Below are 27,230 nucleotides of genomic sequence, written 5' to 3' on the forward strand. Positions count from 1 at the left end.
GGACATTTGTGAAGCAGAGGAGTGACATCACCACAAAGTGACTTATTCTGCTGATCGTTTTGGTGAATAATGATTGAGGCGCGTTAAGAGAAAGGTAGCTGCGTCAGCATGCTTAGGCTGCAAAGGATCAAACAAAGGTTTACTCCATGCTGAAAAGAGAAGAAAAGAAGCACAACGTTTCGACTGTGGAGCCTTCTGCGCCATCTTCTTTAGCGGTGATGATGTTTACATTGGAAAAACTGAGACATGCGTCTCTGGGTGGGCTTGAACCACCAACCTTTCGGTTAACAGCCGAACGCGCTAACCGATTGCGCCACAGAGACTGACGGCCGCTTGTGCTCCCTACATTTGCAGGTTTATGGTCAAAGAAAACAATCACTTGCGCTTCTTGCAGCCGGCAATCTTTTTCCACTGACAACCAAGAAATGGATTTCATCTTTCACAAGCTGTATGGATTTCTTCAAAAACAAGTTATTCCAGAAAGGAAATGAATTCTTGCATTAAACTGAACCAAGCTGTACATGTTTGTCTGAAATGAGACATTCGGCACAACAAGACACGGAGAGAGGCACCACTGGTATTCAGACCCACGATCGCCTGCTTACTAGGCGGGCACTTTAAGCCACTAGGGAGCACCGCACTTTTACAGACACTTGGACACATCTGCGTTCGGTGTGCACTTAACATGCTCTCTGAGCCCGTTGCCTCCGTCCCATTTAATAGCAGAACTGACGCCAAGAGAAATGATGAGAAATGGCATTTATCGGGCACTTTTCATGTCCAAGCTGTGCATTCTTTGGCAACACCATTTTTTCTTTTGTTTAATTTCTATACTTATTGATAGAATAAAAACGATATGTCATGTACTGTAAGGGAAATGTCTCTTTTTTTTAATGGGGAAAGCTAGCACCAGCAAATGTTGTGTTTAGAAGAAGTGATTTAACATGACACGTGACCTAATTTACCGGAGCAAAAGCTCACCCAGCAAGCCCTGCTTTACTTCTACAGGAGAGAAGTACTGTAGAGTCTGCAAGATGTTCAGCTGGGTAGCTACGTCAGCATGCCTCGGCTGCAAAGGAACAAGCAATGGGTTTATTGCATGCTGAAAAGAGAAGAACGGAAACAGCGTTTCGACTGTGAGGTCTTCTCACACCTGTAAAAGGCTCCATGGTTTTCTTTCTTCTCTTTTCAACATGGAATACACCTATTGTCTGCAAGATGTGACAATTTCATGGTGTTTTGGAAGAAAACCTTTTTTCTTTGAATTCAAAATCAATCGGAATTTCAGCACGACACATCAACACTTTTTCTGTTTTAAGGAGATGATATTTTAAACCTGATAAAAATAGTAGGAAACACAAGTTTCTTGCTGTGAAAATTTAGATGGGGAAGTGTACTACTAGTAGCAGTGTAGAGCTCTCTGTGGTGGAGTGCAAGCGCATGTTCTATGGGCCAGTGGCGTAATGGATAACGCGTCTGACTTCGGATCAGAAGATTGTAGGTTCGAGTCCTGCCTGGCTCGTGAGGCTTTTAAACCTCTCAGGTTCCTCGGTAACAGGTTGCCGTCATGTATATGAACTATAGAAAAGCATTTGCCACAACCCGTAAATTAGCACGCAAGTGCGGGCTAGTGAACACAGAACTGTATGGAGATCATCTCCAGCTCCGAGCTCAATTGCAATGAAAAAACATGCAGAGCAGCTGAATTTGTGCTCGGTAGGGTGGGGAGGACTCAGCATTGCTATTGTTCTAATTGGCATGAACTGCAGGGGATCTGAATCAGAACATGTCAGTTAGTTCGATCATTGCGTCAATATGTAGGGCACGTTAATACAGAATTATTACTTTGTCTGTCTCGTCTTTGTATATAGCTGAATGTCCCTGACAATTTCATGTTAGTTTTTAAGAACGACATTGGTGCTAATATATACATATATAGCATATAAGGAACACGTAAAAGTTTAGTCCATGCTAAAAAGATAAGAAAACCGCCACAACGTTTCATCTTGGAATAAATCTTTACTTGTTGTTTTGCAGCCTACCCATTCTGACCTAACTCCTCCCTTGAAATTCCCTAACAGATAAGGGTACGTAACGGCTCATGCGATGCTCAGTTGCAATTTGTCCCAAAACAAACAAGAACAGCAGCTGAGGGTTTGAGTTTGAACATGCACTGTATTAAAGCAGCTTTTATTTCCATTGATAAATGCTAGATATTCCTACAGAGATTCTCCAGGTGAGTACGCGATTCCTGTTTCTGTTTCTATTTCTGTTTCATATATAAATATATACAGTATATATATATGTTACATGTGTCTCTGCAATAGTACAAATGTGTTATACACTATCAGGGGCTGCTTTTTTGTGCACCTCATCTACAACAAGGGTTTTTTTTCATTTATGTTTGTGGACCTTCACTATTTGAGGAAGTGAGTTAGATAAGAAAGTTACAGGTATGGTGAGCAATGACTGACAAAGGCACGTACTGCGTATTCCTTACAGAAGTGTAAGCAATTTGTTCTAAAAAACACCGGCTAAAGTCCAACATCGTTAGCAATCTTATTACTTAAACAGAATTAACATCAATAAACTGTAAGGTGCTGGTACATGCGAGTAGATTTGATCTTCTATTAAACAAAAATGCAATTACAGCTCTAAAAAGGTCAACCTAGACTTCTGTAACAGATCTGTTCAGGTCATCGCTGTTCCTCTGACCTTGTGAGTCTTTGGAATTTTAAAAGTGTATTTTGCTTGCCTTTCATGTGGTCTGTGTACAAGTCACTGTGGCGTATGCGGTCCTACACAGCCTTGCTATAGACGTGACGAGCCTCCGCTATGTTGCAATGGAGAACAGGTTCAGTACGGAGCTGCCGAGAAAATTCAGCTGGAAAGCTCGTTGCAGAAAAGCATCGGTATCTGTGTCCAGCGGCAAAGCGTCCTTCGTGGGTGCTGAAGAATCGATTTCACAGGCTGCGGGTCCAGGCGATTTAGAGTGTTAAAGGTCCCAGCGAAAACGAAACGGCGCTGGTCCTTTTACACGCACGCACGCAACCAAATGCAAAGGACGCTGTAGTCGGCAGGATTTGAACCTGCGCGGGGAGACCCCAACAGATTTCAAGTCCGTCACCTTAACCACTCGGCCACGACTACAGCGAGCGCCGTGGCCGCTGCCTTCTTGCTACAATCGAACAGGGAGTGCGAGGCGGCGGCGGCAGCGGAGGCAACTTTTTTCAAGTTCGCTCTCCGTTTAAGAAACCTTTTACGCCATACGTGCAAGCACACACACACACACCTCAGAGGACTTAAGGGTGGCATGATAGTCAAGTTGGAATGATAAAGTCTCCCCGTTCGGACATGAAAACAGAACGTTCTTAGACAGAAAGCAATCAACAACGGAGACATGTGGACGACGATTTTAGTCACTGCACTTTGAATAGCATTTTTGCTCCAGTTACAGGAGATGCACCAATGGCCCTTGACCTACGCTCTTACCAATGCCTTGAACATTCAAACAAAACAGCCCTCAAGTCCTGCGGTTTAATATAACGCTGTTACGTGTCGAGGCAGTATTTGACTCTGTCCTACCGTTGAGACACGGGGCGTATATGGAAACGAACACATGCTACGGATCGTCTCTAATCGGTCCCTACAGTTGGAAGGCTCCTTGAAGCGTGCACCCCCATCATTCATCTTTGCGCATCTGTGAAAGGTAGACTCTTGAGCAATGTTTGAGCCAGCTCTAAGGCAACTAGTGCTATTGGATAGAGACCTCTGGAAGATCCTAAGAGTCTCTTAACACCACTTCCAGCAGCAAGCTTAATTGTTCGCTGGAGGTCTCCCACCCAGGTACTGACCAGGCAAAGAATCACCACTACATTGAATGAGGAAATTAATCCTGAAATCCAATTACATATCTCAAGGTAAGACAAATCCATAAGAACATGTCTTAGTATTACTTCGTTTATCCTATTCCATAATGTCATTATATATAATACCATACAACAGTACGATCCTTACTAACTGCATGCGTTAAAATTGCACATCAGCACATAGCAGGGGGCACATAGCCGCGATGTATTATCAATGTTAAATTTCAACCATAATATCGACAACATTAATAAACGCATACGTTGAGAAAATATCGAACCCAGCATATTTTCCGGTTATATACCACAATGCATTGCTAGTATTCGTTGGTCACCATTTTGGACACGTTTTTCAAACGTAGAAGTATATCCGCAAATATCTCAGCAATCCTCTTTTGACGAGTAAGTATGAACAATAATAATACTATCTGAATACACACAGATCTTTCTTAATATTATTTTGATTAAAATAGTACGTGAATAAGCAAAAAATGGTACATAAAAATAGTGTGAATGGGGAAGATGGCACAAAATCGTTTTGCCATTTCTCTATTCTTATTCTATGTTGTACTTTCAAACTTTAGGTACTCTTTAATTAGGACAGACTTTATTGCTCAACTGCTATGATGCAAGCCAAATTTTATACATTTATTTCAGCTTTGAGCTTTCAGCTTTGTCCAACCTTGAACTCACCGGCCATGGTTAACACGTGTTGGATTTTAACGGGCTCTGTGTGTTCGATGTACATAAGCCACTGAATGCTGGGTGTAGAAAATCGTTTTTGCTGGTGGTGGTAATTGTCATGGGGTAGCAACGCTATCGTCTCTTCCTGTAAAAACATAAGTCTGAACATGGCCATGCAGACACTAGCGATGGTCACAAACTGAAAGGGGTCGATGCACACAACGCAGGCGGCCCCTGACTCAGTCACGCGTGTCTGTCTGGTCATATTCATGACCTTGTCCCAAAACCTGACACAGCCTTCTCTTAGAATTGCCACATCCAACTGGCAGTAACGTTTCAACTCTCTCTGTAAGTTAAACACACTTCCCTTGCATTCTTCATACCAAACCAAAAACTCGGCTTTCTCCCTCTGCAGCATGTAGTTAACGCCGTAAAGTTCTGGCGGCGGCATCGGGCTGACATAATTTTGGTTTTCTGAAGTGTTCATCAAGTGTGGAAAATGACCCTTACCCCCGGGGAACCCCATGGCGGCCGACAGTTTGCTTAATTTCATAGGTAGAAAGTTTAAAGAATCGATAAATCTGATGTTCAGAGCTTTTACGGTCATACACATTATCTTACCACCCTGATTAATTAGTTCAACGTCCATCTTTTCATCTTACAACTGTCTGATTACTAGGTAATTGTCATATCCCTTGCCATTGTGCGATATGAATGTATGGTTTTTGAAACGTCTATCGATAAATTTACACACAAAATCCTTTAGACAAGTTTCACCATAAAATTCCCAGCTTCGTTTATTGTTAATATGAAGGGCATGGATGTAATTTGGTATGTGTGTCCCCGTTTCTTGCATGCATTCAAAGTCGAAAAAAATGTACTTGTTTGAAATTTTGGGGTTGTCCAAAGGCAGTATGTAGCACAAATGTGTGTCAGGGGTGTCGATCACGTTGTTACAATGCGAGCACAGTTTCTCTTTACATTTGTGACTAGAGAGGTTATAAACCTCACATTTCTCACAAAAGACCCTGCGCTCACACTTACTAACACCCGTCGCTGCATTCCGAAAGTGTCTCGCCAAACATTGAGAGCTACGACAAAAGACCTTACAGGCCGGACAATTCTGAATTTCTGCATCAATTTCGCAACACTGGGGATCTAAACAGGTTTTACAAGTTTTAACACAGGCGTGTGCGTTCTTGTGGCTATACGCCGCATGGTAGTTAGTGCAAAAATATGCCGCCCCCACAAAAGCTTTAAAATTTAAAACCCCATAAAAATGCTCTTCATGCAGTAGAACAAAAAGTATTTTAGAATTAGGTGGTGTGGGCCCCGTTGTAAAATATTTCCAATCACCCTGGTCATGGTACAAAATTTTAATGACCACCTTTAAATGTTTTTCAAAAGCAGTAATGTCTGACAAACTAATTTTCTGATTCTCTGAAAAACCCAACTCTTTGTGCATTCGTTTAGCGCCCTGTAACATTTCCCCATTGGTACAACCTTCATTCAACAAACCGTACACACTCCCAGTGAAACACAGATTACCGCCCGTGTAATGTAAGTCGATAAGGTGCGCTTTTTTCTGAGCAATTACCCAGAACGGATTTAAATCTTCGACGGGCACCCCCCTGCATATTCCTAACTATCGTCACCACTAATCGGAGGCTGTCATCGGTGAGAATTTCTGTGTGGCTCTGTAAGAGGTCTGAGATGTGGCTTAAAAAATCAGCAGCATTTAATTCTCCGGGTTGTCTCCTGCGTGAGAACAAGGGTTTGTTAAAACCACCCGCAGTCAAACGCAGCTGTACAAAATCATTCGCCCCGATGTTTGGAGAAAGTTCATCCAATATTCTCTGGACTGCACCATGCACATGTTTAGTCATTTATCCCGGTGGGTCTTCGCCAGTGCACCATGAAATAGCATTATCAGGTAACGAAATCCAGAGGTTAGATCAGCATCTTCTTTAGAAAAAAACGTCTAAGAGTCTAGCGGCGTAAACCTGGATCAGTTTTGGAAACACTGAATGTACACTTGCTAAAGCGGCTCTTAGATTCTCTAAACCCCGCTTTTTATCCACCTCATTAGTGCCCACCTTTGATACTAACTGTGCAATATACCGCACTGAGTCTCCCACATCACCAAACACCAAGTCTTTAGGCGTGTTATTATTTCTCTCCGAAGGCTTGACACGTTTGGTTTTGATCAGCGTCTTAACAGCCGTCTCCGATGCAGTCACCACCTTAGGGTCCGACGTTTCCACCACACTTTTTTCACCGCTCGTCGATACAGCTGCTGTGTGAATAACGCCAATGCTCCATATCTCAAAATCAGAAAACTACACTGTGATAAAAATAAAAGACTTTTCAACACAACAATCAATTAAATCTAAATGGTCAAAATCAGAAAACTATGATAACTATGATAAAAACGCCACATATGTGGCACATCCTTACACAAAGGGCTGCGGGTGAATGGAAAAAGTTACCCGGACATGTTGTTACACCGGTTTCCTTTAAGACTGTGGTGGTGCTACTGGGTTAAGCGGCATGGTTAACGGCATACAGACCCCTGGCACAGACCACTTGTGCCAGGGGTCTGTATGCCATTCCCAAAATCCACCTGCTGGATTTTGGGAACTTCAGGATGAGTGGGAATTTTCTCCTATCTGTCAATTCTGTTTTGTTTTGGAGACTCTTGGCTGCCTATGTTGTACAGTGCAGCGTGAAGGAAACATTTTCCAAAACTGTGTCAACTCAAAATTTGTAAGAAAACCTCTCTAGCTGCTTTAACTCTCTTCATTTTTGTCATTTAATGTGACACTCGATGTATAACTGGAGCCTCACATATGCAAATGGTGAGGCTCCAGTTCGACACCACTTTACAGTATCTGACAAAAGCATGGCAGACTGTGCCATGACCGGCAGATAACTTCCGCTTATTTTTACCATATTAAACATTGGAAAACCTCCCACTTGCATTTGTGACACTTGATTTTGGCTCCACCTAAGACACTCTTAAATCTTCAAACACTTTTCTCTTCTCCCGCAACACTCTTGTCTGTCGGCACTATGTGGCAGCGTTGCATGACAACCCATCTCACCACGGAAAGGAACCTAACAGCTTTGGTAAGAGAGGAGAAAAGGACCTGGCCCGTACGGGGCTCGAACCCGTGACCTTGGCGTTATTAGCACCACGCTCTAACCAGCTGAGCTAACCGGCCTCACGACAGTAATCCTCTCTGTGCTGCAAAAAATCGATCTCAGGGAATTTCTTTTGCCCTCCTTTGAATAGAAAGCCGTGTAATTCAGTGTACGGGCTTTCTCGTGCATTTTCATGGTTCTTGTAACCCAAATCCTACACTGGCCTGAATTGCCCCCCCATTTCACAGCATTTTTCAGCTGATTTAAAATGTACCTAAAGGAGAAGCATTATTGAAGACCATCAATTACCAAAAGCTTTTGTCAAAGGTTTTGGTGGTCATTTTTAATGACCACAGAGCGCTGTGATCTCGGTTTTACATCTCATCCAAAAGACAGCGCCCTCTTACAACACAGCATCTCCGTCACTATACTGGGGCATTGGGACCCGCACAGACCTCAGGGTGAGCACCCCCCCCCGCCGGCACCATTAACACCGCTTCCAGCTGAAAGCTTTGTTTTTTCCTGTAGCTCACCCTCATCCGGGTACTGACCTGGCTCACACCTGCTTAGCTTCAGTGGGTTTTTTGAGTTGCGAGTTGCAAGGGGATGCAAGTGATGGAGCCGCTTGCTGCAAAAGCCACTGCATTGGCCGGGAATCGAACCCGAGCCTCCAGCATGGCAGGCGAGAATTCTACCACTGAACCACCAATGCTTAGTGCCTGGGACTTCAAAAAAGACGCTTTTTTGGTGCTCTGTGCAAAACGCGTCGACATCTGCTTCCAGCTGCAAAATGCCATTCACGGACGCTGAAGAATTTATTTCCAAGGCAGCGGGTACAAGCGATTGGGTGTTTTAAAACCACCAGAAACAGCAAAGAGGCGCGCTTCTTTGCTTGCGCCGGAACACACCAACTGGAGGCGGACAACGTAGTCGGCAGGATTCGAGCCTGCGCGGGGAGACCCCAACGGATTTCTAGTCCATCGCCTTAACCACTCGGCCACGACTACAGCAAGCCCCGCTGCCGCTGCGTTCTTGCTACAATCTTACCTGGATCGCGAGGCGCCGGCGGAAGCCTATTTCAAAGTCGTTCTCCGTTTCAAAAAAACATTTCCACAATACAAGCCTTGCAGACAGACACGCCTCAGAGGACTTAAGGGTGGCTTCATGTCGGAATGATAAAGTCTCCCCGTCCGGACATGAAAATGCCACTTTGTTACACACAAAAAAAGAATCAACAACAGAGAAATGCCCACAAGCATTTGAAAAGCCGCACCACGTCGCACTTGAAATAGCTCTTACATTAGTGGTAGATGCAGGAATCGCCTTTTTATTTACGCTCTTACCAACGCGATGGAAAGCAAAACAAAGCAAAGCAGAGCAAAACAAAACGAACAAACGAAAACCCTCACGTCCCGCACTCGCATATAACGCCGTTACGTGCCCAAGCGGTATTGTACGTCATCGTAGCACTGCACCCCGGGGCGTACGGTATAAGGGAACGAGCACACGCCATGAATCGCCTCGAATCACTCCCTACAGCTGTAAGGCGCCTTGAAGCGTGCACCCCCAACGTTCTTCTTTGCGCATCTGTGAAAGGTAAACTCTTGCGCAAACTCTGAACCAGCTCTAAGGAAACTAATCCGATTAGACGTTACTTTGACTCATCCTTTAAGGGACCCTTGTTAATTGGAGAAATCAATGATTTCGAATGAATTCTGTATGCGTTAAAAGACAGCTATACACAGAAAACATGCAGGACACTGCTCATGATGTTTCCCGAGCCGAAACACAGTGCGTTTTTCCAAGCCATTTGACAAAGCCCGCCCACTGAAAACTGCAGCAGATCGTGTAAAGGCGTTCAACTTTGTAACTACTGCACGCACAGGAAGCAGAATCAATTCCTCTTTTCAAACTGTCAAAGGTTTGCTGCAGGACATCGCACAATCTCTTTTGAACGGGGACAAACGATTTCTTATGGGGCGCAGTAAGTACAGACGTTTATAAAGCTCCACTCATGCCGACGATGCAGCATGAAGAAGCGCAACCTAACGTTTGACAGACAAAAGCCGGGCGCCGCTACGAGCAATATGAAATCAAACTGACAGCACACGACGTTTCGCGCTGACTCAAAAGTGATCTCGACAGACGCTGTTCTCTGCATAACGCTGAAAGAGCTAAAGAGCGTTTCTGTTGAGACGTAACCCAGTGGGCAAAAGACGTATAATATACGTCTATTAAACGCATACCTTAGACGTCTAAATGTGGTCTACAATTCGTCTAGAATGAAATTCTAATGTACGTCTAAAGTTATACGTCTATGTTTAGACGTTCATTATACATAAATGGTTGGAGTTCTATTATACGGATAAATTTAGAGGACTATTATACATATATGGTTGGAGTTCCGGATAACTTTAGAGGTCTATTATACGGATAACTTTAGAGGACTATTATACGTATATGGTTAGAGGTCTATTATACGTATAACTTTAGAGGTCTATTATACGTATATGGTTAGAGGTCTATTATACGTATAACTTTAGAGGTCTATTATACGTATATGGTTAGAGGTCTATTATACGGATAACTTTAGAGGTCTATTATACGTATATGGTTAGAGGTCTATTATACGCATAACTTTAGAGGTCTATAATACGTATATGGTTAGAGGTCTTTTATACGGATAATTTTAGAGGTCTATTATACGTATATGGGTAGAGGTCTATTATACATCAAAGATAGATTTTATAGGTGTAGAAACAAGTAAACCAAGCCAATGATTAGGTTTAGAAATTTATTCTGAAAATACACATTCACACCTGAAACATATGTATTTCAAATTATACATTGTATACAATCAATCAACAATCAACATATGGGCAATAATCATAAAAAACACAACTAGTCTTAAACTTCACCTACAAATTCTGGTAACATGGCAATATACAGTATAGTAATGACAAACACAAAACTAATTACATTAACACACTAACTCAAAACCACATTTTGATTCAAATATACATTTTAAAATGTACAACTTCTATATTTCCAAGAAAAAAAAATATTACAATGGAAGTTAAGACGATTTTTGTCCACTATTTGCAAACCCTGTCTAATTGTCCTGTTAGAACCAAAAACCTATTATTTTCAGAGTCCAGATCTCCTGGCCCCCTGCCTTGCATATGCATTCTTCAAGTAACACATTGCGTGCTCCTTTATTTCTTTTTCTGTTGATGTAGGGTGGGACTTCAGCACCGCAGCTAGGAGAAAATTATATAATATTACTTCCCAAATAAATGATGATTAATATCTTCTTTAGTATAATCTAAAAAATGAACGGTTTACTAAGCTCAAAGCTGAAATCAATGTATAAAATTTGGCTTGCATCATAGCAGTTGAGCAATAAAGTCTATCCTAATTAAAGAGTACCCAAAGTTTGAAAGTACAACATAGAATAAGAATAAGAGAAATGGCAAAACGATTTTGTGTCATCTTCCCCATTCACACTATTTTATGTGCCATTTTTTTGCTTATTCACATACTATTTTAATCAAAATAATATTAAGAAAGATCTGTATGTATTCAGATAGTATTATTATTGTTCATACTTACTCGTCAAAAGAGGATTGCTGAGATATTTGCGGATATACTTCTACGTTTGAAAAACGTGTCCAAAATGGTGACCAACGAATACTAGCAATGCATTGTGGTATATAACCGGAAAATATGCTGGGTTCGATATTTTCTCAACGTATGCGTTTATTAATGTTGTCGATATTATGGTTGAAATTTAACATTGATAATACATCGCGGCTATGTGCCCCCTGCTATGAGCTGATGTGCAATTTTAACGCATGCAGTTAGTAAGGATCGGTCACTGTTGTATGGTATTATATATAATTACATTATGGAATAGGATGGGGACAGGCCTGGCATCACGGGGGGAGGGGGGAATGTCGCCCCTTCAGTTTTGGGCAAAAAGTTTTACCTAACTTAATTTGCGCCCTAAAAAAATAGTTGTACTTTGTCAATGGTCAGACAACACTAAATGACACGAACAGTCACTCAGTCTGTTTGATGGGCAGGAGGGCTATCCGTCCAGGAACTGCACATATTATTGAGTGTCAACATTACGATCCTGTTTGCTCAGGTGGACCGATTCCTTGCAGTAGTTCCTTGCAGTAACGATTTAATACTTAAAATTGTTATATAACTAGGACTAGTTATAGCAGTCTGTGCTTTCTGTTGGTTTTACAACATTTTTTTCTTAACGATTCAGAACGTCCATGTAGCTGCAAAAATGAACGCTTATGGTACTTTTTGCTCCAGGCAATACAAACCGTGAGAGTGACGAAAAATGTGAAACTGAACTTCATCGCAAATACCAGATTGCTAGTCGTTATCTTCTATCATGAAGCACTAATCAATGGCATAGCTGCGAGATTTCATTTGGGTAGCTGCACCGAACAGCTCCGTTTCAACCGAAATATCACTCCCCCCTCAGAATTTCAGACGCCCCCCTACAGATTTTTCCTCGGGCACCGCACACTGATGGGGGACGGGGTGTCCAGGAAATGGTATCAACTTTTGTCAAGAAAATAAAAATAGAAACTCTATAGGCACTCAAACATTTTACTGTTTTTTTTCAGGCAGGTGGCAAGACCCCTCAGCAAAACCCTTGTATGCTAAGCTGTGGGCATTGATTCGTCGAATATACGTATATTTACGGCGAAATTACGGCTATACGTATATATACGTCGCCTCGACGTATAATCAACGTCGAATTGCAACCGTAAAATCGACGACATGAATAAACGCATATATAACGTCGAAAACACATCTAACACAGTGCCTGAGGCTTTTTACTGTATGTATCGTGTGTGCCGCAACTAGGAGTATACGGCACTCTGCACAGTGTACGAAGTAAATTATTTTCGCAGTAATTAATTTATTATATTTACTATATTTATTATACACATGTAAATTAATTGCTGCGAAAATAATTTACTTCGTACACTGTGCAGAGTGCCGTATACTCCTAGTTGCGGCACACACGATACATACAGTAAAAAGCCTCATGCACTGTGTTAGATGTGTTTTCGACGTTATATATGCGTTTGTTAATGTCGTCAATTTTACGGTTGCAATTCGACGTTGATTATACGTCGAGGCGACGTATATATACGTATAGCCGTAATTTCGCCGTAAATATACGTATATTCGACGAATCAATGCCCACTGGGAACAAGCTCGCTTCTTTCTACCATGATGTCACCATGACCAAATCTGTCTTTAAACACCTTGCTCAGTCTCTAACGAGACTGTCAAAAATAGCTTTCGCCGATTGTATTGCAAACCGGCGGAAGCGGGGTATTGGGAAAAGTTTTCAACTAGCAATAATCCTGCCTCGGTTAAACCTCACAGGCTACGATACTGCCACTGCGCAAAGCTGACGGTTGCCAGGCAACCGCGGAGATCCTATGGAAATCGTTATCAATCGTCTCATGGCATGTCGTTGCTGTAACGCTTCATATTTGTCGTCTTCTTCTAGCTTGAGGTTTTGAAGAATTTCATGACAGACAAGGGCTCCGTTGGGAACAAAGAAACCCGTTGATTCTTTTCAGCAGCAGAAATACAACCCTTTAAATACAAGATGACAGAACAATGACGAAGGGCATGCCGGGAGGAACTCATGCACTACAGAGGAAAGGGGGCGGGCACGTACAGTTCACATTCAAGCCACAAGTACTCTTCTCGGATGTTGCACAAACAAATCCTAACGTCTTGAAAGCATTGCGGCATGTTTGTGTCCCACTTCCCGTGGCTGCAGGATGACTGACATGAACGGACAAACACAATCTGTGGCGTTTAGCGTGACATAGTCTTGCAGGCATCGTGCTGTCTCACTGCAATACTATACCGCTGGAGGAAACAGTCCATCTGGCCATGAAACTCATTTGAACGTCTAGCTACAGCAACTAACAATATCATGATTTATTCAGGATGTGTGGAATCAGCACGTCCCGGAGACAGCTTCCGAAATCGTGAGCATTCTCTGGTGGTAGGGGCGTTCAAGATGGCGCTCAGGTGGGAGGTAAAGTTTAGTGGTTGAGGATTTTTTTTGAGTTTTTCATGACCTGAATGTTAATTTTTGCTTTTTTTGACTACAGAAAAATAAGGACTTAACACTACTTGTTTAAACTTCAGTTATAATTGAAAGAAAAAAAAACGATTTTTTTTAGGTTTAAGAATTTCGATATGAGAAAAACTGGGAAAAGAAAAGAGAGTGCTGGGTCTTCGAAGGAGAAGTCTAAGAAACCTCAATCGTATATGTATAGCACTACAAGAAAATTGATGGCAACTAAAGGGAAAAGTGAAGCAGCTGGAGGGGACGTGGAAAGAGTGCTGGAGATGCGCTCGTACGCGAGCGTTCGCAGCCCAAGTGAGACTCAGCTGCCAGAGGAAGAGCCGGAGTCCCTGCCCAGCACACCTGTGAAAACCCCGGCAGCCAAGAGGGGAAGGGGCGACCTGACGCTGGAGGAGCTCCAGACCAACATCTTCAACATGATGGCACAGAGCATGGGTGAGCTGAAGGAAATGATTTGATCTAATACAGTCGCAATCGAAAGTCTTAAAAAGTCCATGGACTGTGTGTTTAAAGAGGTTGAAGACTTAAAGAGTGAAGTAAAAGTTCTTAAACAAGTAAATACCAAACAAGAAAAGCATATTAAAGAACTTGAATTGAAAGTGAACGATGTAGATAGATACCGTCGATGATGGAGTTTAAAATTATTTGGAGTTAAAGAGGAACGTGATAAGGACCTTGTTGCAACAGTGAAGGGTATCTGTAAAAGGACCCTGCCGGACCAGGAGGACGTAATATCGGCCATTGACTTTTTTCACAGGCTCGGGAGAGCGAACATGTCTGGGCAAGTGCGCCCCAGATCGATTATAATACAGTTCACCAAGAGGACGGCGAGGGACATGCTGTGGCGAGCGGCGAGGGGGAATGAGTATTTGAATGGGAACAAACTGAGGTTTGCAGAGGACCTGTCTGCCGCGGACAGGAGTACCAGGAACCAGCTGTGGCCCCAGGTTGAAGCTGCCAGAAGAGAGGGGAGGAGAGCCTACTTTGTGGGAGCGAGGGCCTTTGTGGACGGGAAGGAGATTTGCTCCCAGTGACTGCTCAGTTAATGATTATGTTTGGTTTTATTTGTTATACCAGTATATACTAGTGTTTCTTTAGTGTTAGTTTGGAATGGTGTAGTTAAGTGTTAAGGACTGTTATAGTTCTGGTTCTTTGAAAAACTCAATAGTTTAGACAGTCTTAGAGTTAGTTATTTGCTTTTGTGTATGTCTTTTTCATGAATGCCAGAGGTACTCGAAATGTTGTTAAAAGAAAAACTGTGTGCTGAGTTTTATTTTTTACAGGAAACGCATGCATGTTGAAACTAAAGTTTATAAATAATTGAGAAATATTAAAGCAAGGAAAATATGATACGTGTAAAATATACAATTTGATCACATAATTACTTAATTACCTCTGGTAGTTAAATGCTTTTTTCTGCTGCGTTTCTTTTCTCTTGTACATGACTCTGATCCTCTTTTTGTATTTGTATTTGTAAATTCTATGTTTAATAAAAAAAAAATTAAAAAAAGCATTCTCTGGTGGTGTCCTGCAGGCTTCCTGCGGGTGTGCGTTGGTGGTATAGTGGTGAGCATAGCTGCCTTCCAAGCAGTTGACCCGGGTTCGATTCCCGGCCAACGCAGTGGCGAATGTTTTCAAATGCTGTCATGAGCCTTGGATTGTGACCAGCAAAGCGAAGCCTTTTGAAAGAGCTAAAGCACTGAAAAACGGAATTGAGGGAGAATCTTACAGGGGATTCTGAGCGGTGTCTGCATACACGCAGTCCGATACGGGTGCTGAAAGCTTGAGCTACTCTCAATGTCATGCTGGCTTTCCCCGGAGTAAATCTGTTACATTGAAAGAATGCTTCTCGCAGGTTCAAAAAGGGACCCTTGTTAATTGGAGAAATCAATGATTTCGAATGAATTCTGTATGTGTTAAAAGACAGCTATACACAGAAAACATGCAGGACACTGCTCATGATGTTTCCCGAGCCGAAACACAGTGCGTTTTTTCAAGCCATCTGACAAAGCCCGCCCACTGAAAACTGCAGCAGATCGTGTAAAGACGTTCAACTTTGTAACTACTGCACGCACAGGAAGCAGAATAAATTCCTCTTTTCAAACTGTCAAAGGTTTGCTTTACGAACGCCGCAGGACATCGCACAATCTCTTTTGAACAGGGACAAACGATTTCTTATGGGGCGCAGTAAGTACTGTTACTGTCACTGCTCGATACCGACGTTGGCCTACTATACCATGTTCAGCCACTGCTAGAAATTGTACGGCTCTAGCACCGGAGCAAACAACAGGAGGGCCAATGTCAAACAGGCACACGTGTCGAACATGGAGAGCGATGAGAATGGGATTCGAACCCATGCCTGCAGAGCACAATGGATTAGCAGTCCATCACCTTAACCACTCAGCCACCTTGTCGACGAAACTGGGCTGTCCGGACATGGGTTGGCGCGCTCCAGATGATCTTTTTTTTTTTTTCCCCACGTACTCGAGGGTCATTTTCCTGTTCCACATGTGATTTCAACATTTTCCTTGGGAGATGTCAAGCCAGCAAGCCACTGCTGTGGTTCAGTGGCCAGTGTGGAGTTCAGTGGCCCTGTTGTACACAGAAAGCACATTGAGCTCCTTGGACATGAAAAGTTCCAGATAAAAGCCATTTGTCATCCTTTCTCTTGGTGTCGATGTTGCTATTGTATGTAAAGGTGGCAACTTGCTCAGCGAGCAGGCGGAGCACACACCGAATGCAGATGTGTCTGAGTGGTGTGTCCAAGTGGCTGCAAAAGGACAACACTCCTGGGGCGCCGTGGCTTAGTTGGTTAAAGCGCCTGTCTAGTAAACAGGAGATCCCCGCCTACGGCTAGACTTAATTAAAGGCAAGTATTCATTTCCTGTCTTTAACGCGACTTGTTTTTCTTAAAATGGATGCAACTTGCAAAACATGAAATACAAGCCTTGCTAATCAGCGCTAGCGGCTGGCAAAAAAAAGGAGTCAGCTATTTTTTTTTTCTTTAACCTTAACCCTGCTAACGGAGAAGAGTTAAACGACCGAGTCTATGCAGCTTAAACGGTGCGCAAGTCGGGTTCTTAGCTGAAAGGGTGGTAAATCACGCTCACCCCAGTCCTTAATCTTTTAAAGAGGATACAAAATTGAACCTAGTCGCCACATCACATACATCCTGTTAAATGATAAAAAGGTAACATCTATCCTCGCTCCAGAGTAAATCTCACGTTGAGGGCATCTTTTTTTTCACTTTACCGTGAGTCGGGCTCGGCTGCACAGAGGAGAGAGCAGAGCAATGAGGTCACAGGGACAGGGGAGTCACACGCTGGCGGTTTGAATACGCGGAAGATCACTGAGGGATCCACAGTATGTGGACCCTCCGCTCGCCATCAGTCCACACTCCGGACTCTGAATCCTGCCATCCGAGTTAAGATCTCGGCGGAACCTGAGGCGCAGTTCCTTCTTAAAACGTAATCTGGTGAGCATTTCTAGAATCGCACTTGTATATATGCAGCCTTTAATGTGTTGCTAGGTTAAAATTGATGACTTCTTGTATTTCAGTAGGCAACTGCCCTCTTGATTTTGGATTTAATTTCTTTATTACAGGGGCGCTTTTATGAAGACAGAGTCATGTTCAGGTACTTTGCTTGATGGAGGAAGCTCATTTCGGACTCTGTGATCTGCTCACCTGGAAAGGTCTGCTGTACTACTAAAAGAGAGAAGTAGGGTCTGGAAGAAGGGACAATTTTATGATGCTTTGGAAGATAGTTTTTTTTTTCTTATACTGAAAATGAAAAGTAGTTGTTTCTATATGGACTCAGTCTTTGGAATTTGTATATTTATACATTTCAGTGAACCCTCAGCCATTCCTTCTGTATTGTAATTCAATTTCTCTTTTAAAATTCCTTCCCCACTTCTAGGACCTGCAGTTGCTGAACTCCACAATGGCTTCTATTGGAAAGTCTGTGACTGAGACCATTATTTATTTAGGAGCAATGAGCAATTCTTATATAAATGCAATAAAATCATTATGCTCAAACTATGAGAGAGAATTTTAAGGATAATTTAAGAAATCAGTCTTAGCTTGTTTCTATACACAGATGGTATTATTTATTTTCAAAGGAAACCCGTGAGGATTCCCCTGGTGTGCAAGATGTGCCTGAATACTTTTGATCAGCTTCCTGCTCACTTCAAGAGGGCGTGTATGAAGCACGCCACGGCAGAAGAGATCAGGTGGCCTCTCAACAGGCGAGGGAGGACATGATGAATCACCTGAAGAACGGGGTCATCGTGGATTACCACAGAATAGAGATCAAAGGACACTTTGTGGGCTTGAAATACAAAGAAAATCATGTTCTATGGGACAAGATAAATACAAAACTTAAGCTTTTATTTTAATTAGATTTATTTATAAAGCATAAACAATCATTTATTACATTAATATATGTGAAAATAACATTTTAGTATCATACGTTTAGTATATTTAGTCCCTAATGCTGAAAGAAATGATCATAGAACATGACATCTAACCTTACCTGCTGTGTTTTTAATCCCTATTGCTCAATGCACGGTGAAAGCATTGCATACATATGTCTGACAATGAGGAATGGGCCCCTGAGACAGTCATTTGCCTGTTTCACAAATGATCGTATTTTACTAGAGATTCTGTTTGGGATTCAGATGTGCATTCGGACAGCAATCCCTTTCAAGAAATGATATGTTCTGGATGAGGTCAAAGGTGCTGGAACACTGTATTTAGGATGTGTTTGCAGAGACTGTGTGTCTCCTGCTTCAACGCAGTGAGAAATAGATGTGCTCCTGTAATTCATTGGTACATGCCCAGGGCAGTAAGCAGTCTGAGGATTTATTTCCAGACGGCATAGAGCAGTGAAGCAGTGAAGTAGTGCAACACACTGGATCATTATATTATTAGAATCTATTCTACTTAAATTATTACATTATACACAATTTGAGTTCATTTTAAAAAGTAAAAGGTAATGAAAGGAATGCATTTTCGTAAGAAAGATAATACCGATATGCATGTGATAATCTTCCTTATATCATGTAGTGCGTCATTTGGACACTTTGTGGGATTGAAATACAAAGAAAATCATGTTCTATGGTACAAGATAAATACAAAACTTAAGCTTTTATTTTAATTAGATTTGTTTATAAAGCATAAGCAATCATTTATTATATTAATATATGTGTGTAGCGGCGAGGCTTATTAATAAGGCAGAATTAAGTGTTCTGAGCCTTCCCAAATGAGGCCCCATTTCTCTGTTCATCTCTGTGGTGCAGCCACAGAGAGACTATGCATGCAGGGTGATTTAAGGTCCTAGGACAGCTCCCAAAGGGGGATGCACTTAGCTAAGCCTGGCTATCATGATCAATGGTCATCCATTGGCGCCTTTCTGTCTAGGGAGTGCCAGTTGGACATCTGGACTGCATTACTAAGTGTCAGGACTAAGTGACTCATATCTCACCTTGATCAATCAATCAGGGACTGGTAGGGCCGAGTAACCCACGTGGGACTCTGATGCCCATGGAACTTTCAGCCAATCAATGAGCTGAAGTTCCTCCAGGTAAAAACAGGCAACACAGAGAGCCTGTGAGATTCAGTAAGATTCAGAAGGGAGGATTCAGAGGATTCTGTGAACAATTCTAAAGGGAATTCAAAGGAGAATTCCAGGGCAGGGCGGCCCAGGAGCAGAAGGCTCCCAAGGGCAGGACATTCTCGCAGCGCGCCTCCTGACCATCCTGAGACTCAGCCCGGACAACCACGGAACGGCCAGTGTGTCCGAGTGCCAGAACTTTCCTTTGTTCTAAGAGTCTAGAGCGGAGGTTGCCAGAGAATAACCAGAGGATCCACCCGAGGTTAGCACCAGCAGCAGGCCTCGTGAACAGGTCGGAACTGTGGACAGCTGAATCACTATTCAGAACTAGCTCTTCATCAGAAATGAACCGGTCCTCTTCCTGACTTGCTGGGACCCACAGTCATCTTTTCTCCTGTGCACAAACTTTGCTAGTTAAAGCCCACAGTGAGCATCAGCAGCGCAGCGTCGCAAGCCGCACAGCACAGCCTGGCACGGAGCCAGAGAGCGCGGATTGGACAGCAACAGCCTGCAACTGTTTCTTTGTGCCCGCAGGAAGATCTGAATCCCCAAAGATTGGATGAGTATTCAACTTCAATGCATTGGAGCTCGAGAATTCAATTGTTATCCCAACCAGTTGATATCAATTTAATTCCTAAGAGTTATGTACTTGTTTGAGTATCTAATGTAGAAGTTATAACCAAGTTCATTAACGAAACGGTCTTAATGATATACTGAACGTATGTCCTCTTGATATGTGTAACACTTCGTAACTGACTGAATATATATCTTTTGTATTCTGATAACCCTCTCGATAAGATCTGTTAGGTTTACATGCATATTTTATGTATTAATAAATGTATCCTCGTGTATTAGTACCTGTGTGTGCGCGTTGTTTGAGTTATGTCACATGGTTGGATTCTAAAGCCATCAAAAGAATCAACTTTGTGATTTAATGCTACAATTAATAATTGTCTCAGTAAATGCCCAAACCCTACAGAACTGGTGCCTTCAGAGAGCCACTACATTTAATTTTGCTATGGCAACATTACATATTTGGCATCCCTGAGCCGGTTTTCTTACATGTGAAAATAACATTTTAGCATCATATTATTACATACAGGTCTCTAGCTTCAACACAGTGATATATATATATACTCAGTGATTTATTGGTACATGCCCAGGTCAATAATCAGAATGAGGATTTATTTTCAGACGGGCTACAGGTAGTGTTGTGAAATACTTCAACACACTGGATCGCAGATTTAGACCCCCTGCACTCTTACTCCTTAAAAACCAAAGAAATGAAGATATGTAGCAATCACATTGCAACAGGGCTGACAGTGACTTAATGCTTATACTAGTGGACTTCTGGTACCTTTAGGGTACGGTGTTCCCTGAAGGGCTCTCAAACCCCACATTTCAGATGCCTAGCTGTTTTGCTGATGTGTTGCACCTCAGAATTACTTTTAAACCTTACCTCTGGTATCTTTAATCCCTATTGCTCAACGCATGGTGAAAGTATTGCATAAATGTGTCTGAAAATGAGCAATGGGCACCTGAGAGACTCATTTGCCTGTTTCATAAATGATCATATTTGACTAGAGATTCTGTTTGGGATTCAGTTGTGCATTCTGACAGCAATCGCTTTCAAAAAACGATACATTCTGGATGAGGTCAAGGTGCAGGAACACTGTATTTAGGATGTGTTTGCACTTATTCTGTGTCTCTAGCTTCAACACAGCGATATATGTATATGCTCACTGATTTTTTGGTACATGCCCAGGGCAATAATCATTATGATGATTTATTTCCTGATGTGCTAGGGGTAGTGTTGTGAAATACTTCAACACACTGGATCGCAGGTTTAAACCGCCTGCACTCTTACTCCTTAAAAACCAACAAATGCAGATATGTAGCAATCATATTGTAGCAGACACTCATTTGCCTGTTTCACAAATGATCATATTTTACTAGAGATTCTGTTTGGGATCCGGATGTGCATTCTGACAGCAATCTCCTTATCGCGGCTTTGCCCTTCTTGCCTCTTTGGACAATATCTCCATCTTGTGGTCGTTATTGGTAATGTCTAGACAACATCTCCATCTTGTGGTCGTTGTTGGTAATGTCTTCTTATGCCCTTTTTTATTTTAATTCTCTATTAGTTGATTCTAGAATCTCTACAATGGAGATGAAAACATCAGTTTTATAGCAGACAATATGACATTATTTATAGTCCAATTAGAAACTTATTACCCTGTTTTTAACATAATAACAAATTAAAATTGATTAAAACTAAGTTTGGAACACCAGGGAACATAACAAATGATTTTTAGGAAAACCATGAGGTTCTCTGTGTCCAATGCCTGCAAGGGGAGAAAGCTAGAATCCTTTGATTTTTTCAAAATTTGAAAATAAACATCATATAACAACAGCTTTCATTCCTAGGAGTGAAAAATAACCATTTGTGAAGACATAGTAGTTTCTAAAACACTACAATAAAGTTAAAAACATCAGTTTTATATTACATTATTTTTAGTGAAATTAGTCATTTTTTGCACTATTTTTAATAAAATATCTAATTAAAAGTGATTAAAATTAAGTTTGGAACAACAAGGAACACAAAAAAAAAAGATTTTTAGGAAAACCATGAGGTCCTCTGTGCCCGATGCCTGCAAGGGGAGAAAGCTAGAATCCTAAAAAAAAGTTTTCATTTCTAGAGCCTAAGAGGAAAACAAGACAAATGTATATCTCCAAATAATTTTATGTGCTTCAGATGAGCCCAGGAAAGTTTTTTGCATACATGAAACCACGCCCGTTTGCACATAAGCAGACATGGTTTACGCTCTTACCAACGCGATGGAAAGCAAAACAAAGCAAAGCAGAGCAAAACAAAACGAACAATCGAAAACCCTCATGTCCCGCACTTGCATATAACGCCGTTACGTGCCCAAGCGGTATTGTAGTCATCCTAGCACTGCACCCCGGGGCGTAAGGTATATGGGAACGAGCACACGCCACGAATCGTCTCGAATCACTCCCTACAGCTGTAAGGCGCCTTGAAGCGTGCACCCCCAACATTCTTCTTTGCGCATCTGTGAAAGGTAAACTCTTGAGCAAACTCTGAACCAGCTCTAAGGAAACTAAACTGATTAGACGTTACTTTGACTCATCTTTTTACTCTCAGTGCTGGATTGCTCAAACTCCAGCTAGGGTTAGGTTTAACATTCCCACGCTACTTAGACACTTTGTTTACACTCAGTGCTGGATTTTGGGAACTTCAGGACGAGTGGGAATTTTCTCCTATCTGTCAATTCTGTTTTGTTTTGGAGACTCTTGGCTGCCTATATTGTACAGTGCAGCGTGAAGGAAACATTTTCCAAAACTGTGTCAGCTCAAAAGTTGTAAGAAAACCTCTCCAGCTGCTTTACCTCTCTTCATTTTTGTCATTTAATGTGACAATCGATGTATAACTGGAGCCTCACATATGCAAATGGTGAGGCTCCAGTTCGACACCACTTTACAGTATATGACAAAAACATGGCAGACTGTGCCGGACCAGCTGGTAACTTCCGCTTATTTTGACCATATTAAACATTGGAAATCTTCCCACTTGCATTTGTGACACTTGATTTTGGCTCCACCTAAGACACTCTTAAATCTTCAAACACTTTTCTCTTCTCCCGCAACACTCTTGTCTGTCGGCACTGTGTGGCAGCGTTGCATGACAACCCATCTCACCACGGAAAGGAACCTAACAGCTTTGGTAAGAGAGGAGAAAAGGACCTGGCCCGTACGGGGCTCGAACCCGTGACCTTGGCGTTATTAGCACCACGCTCTAACCAGCTGAGCTAACCGGCCTCACGACAGTAATCCTCTCTGTGCTGCAAAAAATCGATCTCAGGGAATTTCTTTTGCCCTCCTTTGAATAGAAAGCCGTGTAATTCAGTGTACGGGCTTTCTCGTGCATTTTCATGGTTCTTGTAACCCAAATCCTACACTGGCCTGAATTGCCCCCCCATTTCACAGCATTTTTCAGCTGATTTAAAATGTACCTAAAGGAGAAGCATTATTGAAGACCATCAATTACCAAAAGCTTTTGTCAAAGGTTTTGGTGGTCATTTTTAATGACCACAGAGCGCTGTGATCTCGGTTTTACATCTCATCCAAAAGACAGCGCCCTCTTACAACACAGCATCTCCGTCACTATACTGGGGCATTGGGACCCGCACAGACCTCAGGGTGAGCACCCCCCCCCCGCCGGCACCATTAACACCGCTTCCAGCTGAAAGCTTTGTTTTTTCCTGTAGCTCACCCTCATCCGGGTACTGACCTGGCTCACACCTGCTTAGCTTCAGTGGGTTTTTTGAGTTGCGAGTTGCAAGGGGATGCAAGTGATGGAGCCGCTTGCTGCAAAAGCCACTGCATTGGCCGGGAATCGAACCCGAGCCTCCCGCATGGCAGGCGAGAATTCTACCACTGAACCACCAATGCTTAGTGCCTGGGACTTCAAAAAAGACGCTTTTTTGGTGCTCTGTGCAAAACGCGTCGACATCTGCTTCCAGCTGCAAAATGCCATTCACGGACGCTGAAGAATTTATTTCCAAGGCAGCGGGTACAAGCGATTGGGTGTTTTAAAACCACCAGAAACAGCAAAGAGGCGCGCTTCTTTGCTTGCGCCGGAACACACCAACTGGAGGCGGACAACGTAGTCGGCAGGATTCGAGCCTGCGCGGGGAGACCCCAACGGATTTCTAGTCCATCGCCTTACCCACTCGGCCACGACTACAGCAAGCCCCGCTGCCGCTGCGTTCTTGCTACAATCTTACCTGGATCGCGAGGCGCCGGCGGAAGCCTATTTCAAAGTCGTTCTCCGTTTCAAAAAAACATTTCCACAATACAAGCCTTGCAGACAGACACGCCTCAGAGGACTTAAGGGTGGCTTCATGTCGGAATGATAAAGTCTCCCCGTCCGGACATGAAAATGCCACTTTGTTACACACAAAAAAAGAATCAACAACAGAGAAATGCCCACAAGCATTTGAAAAGCCGCACCACGTCGCACTTGAAATAGCTCTTACATTAGTGGTAGATGCAGGAATCGCCTTTTTATTTACGCTCTTACCAACGCGATGGAAAGCAAAACAAAGCAAAGCAGAGCAAAACAAAACGAACAAACGAAAACCCTCACGTCCCGCACTCGCATATAACGCCGTTACGTGCCCAAGCGGTATTGTACGTCATCGTAGCACTGCACCCCGGGGCGTACGGTATAAGGGAACGAGCACACGCCATGAATCGCCTCGAATCACTCCCTACAGCTGTAAGGCGCCTTGAAGCGTGCACCCCCAACGTTCTTCTTTGCGCATCTGTGAAAGGTAAACTCTTGCGCAAACTCTGAACCAGCTCTAAGGAAACTAATCCGATTAGACGTTACTTTGACTCATCCTTTAAGGGACCCTTGTTAATTGGAGAAATCAATGATTTCGAATGAATTCTGTATGCGTTAAAAGACAGCTATACACAGAAAACATGCAGGACACTGCTCATGATGTTTCCCGAGCCGAAACACAGTGCGTTTTTCCAAGCCATTTGACAAAGCCCGCCCACTGAAAACTGCAGCAGATCGTGTAAAGGCGTTCAACTTTGTAACTACTGCACGCACAGGAAGCAGAATCAATTCCTCTTTTCAAACTGTCAAAGGTTTGCTGCAGGACATCGCACAATCTCTTTTGAACGGGGACAAACGATTTCTTATGGGGCGCAGTAAGTACAGACGTTTATAAAGCTCCACTCATGCCGACGATGCAGCATGAAGAAGCGCAACCTAACGTTTGACAGACAAAAGCCGGGCGCCGCTACGAGCAATATGAAATCAAACTGACAGCACACGACGTTTCGCGCTGACTCAAAAGTGATCTCGACAGACGCTGTTCTCTGCATAACGCTGAAAGAGCTAAAGAGCGTTTCTGTTGAGACGTAACCCAGTGGGCAAAAGACGTATAATATACGTCTATTAAACGCATACCTTAGACGTCTAAATGTGGTCTACAATTCGTCTAGAATGAAATTCTAATGTACGTCTAAAGTTATACGTCTATGTTTAGACGTTCATTATACATAAATGGTTGGAGTTCTATTATACGGATAAATTTAGAGGACTATTATACATATATGGTTGGAGTTCCGGATAACTTTAGAGGTCTATTATACGGATAACTTTAGAGGACTATTATACGTATATGGTTAGAGGTCTATTATACGTATAACTTTAGAGGTCTATTATACGTATATGGTTAGAGGTCTATTATACGTATAACTTTAGAGGTCTATTATACGTATATGGTTAGAGGTCTATTATACGGATAACTTTAGAGGTCTATTATACGTATATGGTTAGAGGTCTATTATACGCATAACTTTAGAGGTCTATAATACGTATATGGTTAGAGGTCTTTTATACGGATAATTTTAGAGGTCTATTATACGTATATGGGTAGAGGTCTATTATACATCAAAGATAGATTTTATAGGTGTAGAAACAAGTAAACCAAGCCAATGATTAGGTTTAGAAATTTATTCTGAAAATACACATTCACACCTGAAACATATGTATTTCAAATTATACATTGTATACAATCAATCAACAATCAACATATGGGCAATAATCATAAAAAACACAACTAGTCTTAAACTTCACCTACAAATTCTGGTAACATGGCAATATACAGTATAGTAATGACAAACACAAAACTAATTACATTAACACACTAACTCAAAACCACATTTTGATTCAAATATACATTTTAAAATGTACAACTTCTATATTTCCAAGAAAAAAAAATATTACAATGGAAGTTAAGACGATTTTTGTCCACTATTTGCAAACCCTGTCTAATTGTCCTGTTAGAACCAAAAACCTATTATTTTCAGAGTCCAGATCTCCTGGCCCCCTGCCTTGCATATGCATTCTTCAAGTAACACATTGCGTGCTCCTTTATTTCTTTTTCTGTTGATGTAGGGTGGGACTTCAGCACCGCAGCTAGGAGAAAATTATATAATATTACTTCCCAAATAAATGATGATTAATATCTTCTTTAGTATAATCTAAAAAATGAACGGTTTACTAAGCTCAAAGCTGAAATCAATGTATAAAATTTGGCTTGCATCATAGCAGTTGAGCAATAAAGTCTATCCTAATTAAAGAGTACCCAAAGTTTGAAAGTACAACATAGAATAAGAATAAGAGAAATGGCAAAACGATTTTGTGTCATCTTCCCCATTCACACTATTTTATGTGCCATTTTTTTGCTTATTCACATACTATTTTAATCAAAATAATATTAAGAAAGATCTGTATGTATTCAGATAGTATTATTATTGTTCATACTTACTCGTCAAAAGAGGATTGCTGAGATATTTGCGGATATACTTCTACGTTTGAAAAACGTGTCCAAAATGGTGACCAACGAATACTAGCAATGCATTGTGGTATATAACCGGAAAATATGCTGGGTTCGATATTTTCTCAACGTATGCGTTTATTAATGTTGTCGATATTATGGTTGAAATTTAACATTGATAATACATCGCGGCTATGTGCCCCCTGCTATGAGCTGATGTGCAATTTTAACGCATGCAGTTAGTAAGGATCGGTCACTGTTGTATGGTATTATATATAATTACATTATGGAATAGGATGGGGACAGGCCTGGCATCACGGGGGGAGGGGGGAATGTCGCCCCTTCAGTTTTGGGCAAAAAGTTTTACCTAACTTAATTTGCGCCCTAAAAAAAT

At 42.0% G+C, this 27,230-nt stretch overlaps 9 non-coding genes across 9 annotated transcripts; 2 read left to right on the plus strand and 7 right to left on the minus strand.

Moving 5' to 3' along the window:
• Nucleotides 1-249: 249 nt before the first annotated feature.
• trnan-guu (transfer RNA asparagine (anticodon GUU)) lies at nucleotides 250-323 on the minus strand. The gene has a single exon. It is a non-coding gene; the product is annotated as a tRNA-Asn (tRNA).
• Nucleotides 324-1,449: 1,126 nt separating this feature from the next.
• trnar-ucg (transfer RNA arginine (anticodon UCG)) lies at nucleotides 1,450-1,522 on the plus strand. The gene has a single exon. It is a non-coding gene; the product is annotated as a tRNA-Arg (tRNA).
• A 1,546-nt stretch (nucleotides 1,523-3,068) lies between these two features.
• trnas-uga (transfer RNA serine (anticodon UGA)) lies at nucleotides 3,069-3,150 on the minus strand. Its single transcript has one exon. It is a non-coding gene; the product is annotated as a tRNA-Ser (tRNA).
• Nucleotides 3,151-7,700: 4,550 nt separating this feature from the next.
• On the minus strand, nucleotides 7,701-7,774 carry trnai-aau (transfer RNA isoleucine (anticodon AAU)). Its single transcript has one exon. It is a non-coding gene; the product is annotated as a tRNA-Ile (tRNA).
• An 845-nt stretch (nucleotides 7,775-8,619) lies between these two features.
• trnas-aga (transfer RNA serine (anticodon AGA)) lies at nucleotides 8,620-8,701 on the minus strand. Its single transcript has one exon. It is a non-coding gene; the product is annotated as a tRNA-Ser (tRNA).
• A 4,302-nt stretch (nucleotides 8,702-13,003) lies between these two features.
• LOC148637709 (U4 spliceosomal RNA) lies at nucleotides 13,004-13,145 on the minus strand. Its single transcript, XR_015931254.1, has one exon. It is a non-coding gene; the product is annotated as a U4 spliceosomal RNA (small nuclear RNA).
• A 2,246-nt stretch (nucleotides 13,146-15,391) lies between these two features.
• Nucleotides 15,392-15,463, plus strand: trnag-ucc (transfer RNA glycine (anticodon UCC)). The gene has a single exon. It is a non-coding gene; the product is annotated as a tRNA-Gly (tRNA).
• Nucleotides 15,464-23,220: 7,757 nt separating this feature from the next.
• On the minus strand, nucleotides 23,221-23,294 carry trnai-aau (transfer RNA isoleucine (anticodon AAU)). Its single transcript has one exon. It is a non-coding gene; the product is annotated as a tRNA-Ile (tRNA).
• Nucleotides 23,295-23,856: 562 nt separating this feature from the next.
• Nucleotides 23,857-23,927, minus strand: trnag-gcc (transfer RNA glycine (anticodon GCC)). Its single transcript has one exon. It is a non-coding gene; the product is annotated as a tRNA-Gly (tRNA).
• Nucleotides 23,928-27,230: the final 3,303 nt, after the last annotated feature.

The sequence above is a fragment of the Lepisosteus platostomus genome, unplaced genomic scaffold (genome assembly GCF_059453375.1).
Source record: "Lepisosteus platostomus isolate fLepPlt1 unplaced genomic scaffold, fLepPlt1.hap1 Scaffold_107_H1, whole genome shotgun sequence".
Lineage (NCBI taxonomy): Eukaryota > Metazoa > Chordata > Actinopteri > Semionotiformes > Lepisosteidae > Lepisosteus > Lepisosteus platostomus.